This window comes from Rousettus aegyptiacus, unplaced genomic scaffold (assembly GCF_014176215.1).
Source record: "Rousettus aegyptiacus isolate mRouAeg1 unplaced genomic scaffold, mRouAeg1.p scaffold_m13_p_1, whole genome shotgun sequence".
Taxonomy (NCBI): domain Eukaryota; kingdom Metazoa; phylum Chordata; class Mammalia; order Chiroptera; family Pteropodidae; genus Rousettus; species Rousettus aegyptiacus.
This window is the reverse complement of record NW_023416284.1, coordinates 70887028-70889597: the sequence shown is the minus strand read 5'-3', so window position 1 is coordinate 70889597 and position 2570 is coordinate 70887028. Positions and strand designations below refer to the sequence as shown.

At 33.2% G+C, this 2570-nt stretch overlaps 1 non-coding gene across 1 annotated transcript; it reads right to left on the bottom strand.

Annotated features, from left to right (window-relative positions):
• Nucleotides 1-2018: 2018 nt before the first annotated feature.
• LOC118606504 lies at nucleotides 2019-2152 on the bottom strand. Its single transcript, XR_004952468.1, has one exon. It is a non-coding gene; the product is annotated as a U11 spliceosomal RNA (small nuclear RNA).
• Between the last annotated feature and the right edge of the window lie 418 nt (nucleotides 2153-2570).

Here is a 2570-nt window from a genome sequence, read left to right as displayed (position 1 = left end):
AGGAAATACCATAGATAAAAGTAAGAGTAAATTTAGTTTTTTCTTAATTTTAATTGCTCTCTAAAGAAAAAGAGCAGTATCAGTGTATTGTATGTTTATATCACATGCAAAAGTAACATGTTTGACCATAATAGCACAAAGGGCAGGAGGAAGGATTTAGGAGTATAACGGTATGAGGTCCTTACATTACACATGAAAGTGTAATATTATTAAATGTGTATTTTGTAAACTCTAGGACAACCAATAAAAATTTTTAAATAAGCCCGTAGTGGAGATGAAATCGAATCATAAAAATGCTTATCTAAAAGGAGGCAGAAAAAAATTGTTTTCCTGCTATTTCTTCATGTCTTTTGGTGATTTATTCCAAACAGCAGAGAGTATTTTTTAATAAGCATGTAAATTTTGTTCATTCTCTACATTTAAACTCGACTTACTGCATTCTAGTCTCTCCCTTTATGACTATCCGGCCACATCTCAAGCTATGGTATTCTCACTGACTATGCTCCTTCTCTTGTGACCTTTTGTTTCCTCTTAGTGTCCAGCTTCTCCCTTTACAGTAGAGGTTCCCTCTCCCAGTCATGCTTTCTCCCAGCCTCTTTAACTGCCAAATTCTCCTCACCCTTCATGTTTGAATTTACATGTTAATTTCCTCAGGGAAGTTTTCCTTGGCCCCAGAGACTGAAATTAAATCAAACTGTTAAATAGTTTCTTAGGACTCTATAATTGTCCTTCAAAATATTTATTAAATTTGTAATTATTTATTTATTAGTTTAGGGTCCCTTGACAATGACATCTGCCTTTACAGTTCTAATCATTCTAATTATTCTTTTTGTTCTATAATGTTAATAAAAGTATGGACCTTGTGTTTTTCGTTTGTCGATTATATTCCAGCGCCTTGCACAGTGTCTGACACAGAGTAGGAGATCAATTAATTGACTAAATGAATAAAGTACAAAGACATAAAGAGAAAAAGCATTCTATTTAAATATGAGTGAAGTCTTATACCAGTTGAGAAGTATTACTGCAATTATGAAATAAAAGCAGCATGTATCAGGCCCTAAGTGTTCTCTGGATAGGAATTTAAAAATCAGCCTATCATTTCCAAAGGAGGAAACTGAGCTAAGATTGCTTGTGATTTAATTCAGCTGTCACACAGCAAATAGGTAACAGAATCAGACAGCCCCAGATACCATGATTACAAGCTCAGAATCCTTTACAATATGCAATTCAACTTTTGTATTTCCCAAAAATACTAAATAGTATTGAAATGAGTGGATTTTGATTTAAGACCTTCATTTCCACAAGAATATGGCAGGATCATCCTAAAACAGACTCTGTGTTAATTTAACCATGTGTTTTAAAAGCTCTTGTAGCTTCCATGTCAATTTCAAAGATGAGTTTTATGTGAATCCTCTTCCACTAATGGCTTTTTTACTTGTAAATTTGTCCATAACTTTTTCATCACTGTGTATTTGCTGCCAGGCTTCTTTTTGTATCAATGGATTTTTAAATGGTATTTTTTACTTAGTGAACGTGTACTTTTTAAAATTCTTTCTAATTTGCAGTGCTCACTAACAAAGTTTTAGAGAAGCAATCTAGGAGTGTGGAATGAACACACAGGACTTGGATCCTGAGTTTGAGTTCTGACCCTGCCCTTCAAACCTTCATGTTCTTATTTCTATAATGCAAGGCTATTAATATGCACCTTCTAAGACAACTAATGTAAATTGAAATAAATTAACATATGAAAAAAACCTAACACATAGAAAAGTAATCAATTAATATCAGCTTTATCCCCATCCTAGTCTTTCTAGATTTGGGGGAACATTTCATTCACGTGTCTGTTAAGATTCTAGGTTTTGATCATGAATCTTTCAACTCAATTTTCTCAAATGACAGAGTACCATTCTCATTAGTTTCTGTCCCTCTCATGGCATGTAGCTTTATATTTGGCCACTCTACTTGCTCTTTTTTGGTCTTTTCTACTTTTTTTTTCTTTCCTTTTTTTCCCTTCTTCTCGGGGCACCAGGACCAATGATCACTAGCTGCCCAAGTACCAAAAAATTATGCTTCTGAAATCTCTTGATGTCAATTCCACACGAAGAGCAACCAAGCTGTCCTCCATGTGCCACTCATGTCAGGAGCCCTTTTTGGTCTTCTCTACTTTTGTTGTATACTTATAATATCTTTCTTAATTATTCCACATGTGAGTCACTAGAGTTCAATAGGATATAGGTTAAAGTTTCTCAGTGGCTCTATTGATGATTGATTGTATACTAAAAAAAAAAAATTCATAAAATTGATGAACTAGGGATCCATACATTTATTTCTTAGGTATTTATTGATCATTTATTTTGTACATAAATTTGAGTTGTCTGATTTAGCAAATAAAAATAAGGATGCTCAATTAACTGAGTGTCTTTTATTTTATTTAGTAAATCTAACATAAATAAGGGTTTATCTATGTATAAGAATAAAAATTAAGATGTGGTTTCTACCCCAGGGGTGTTTTTTACAAGTGAAGCATATAGACATATACTTAGAGATAGGTAATCAAGCAACACATGGAA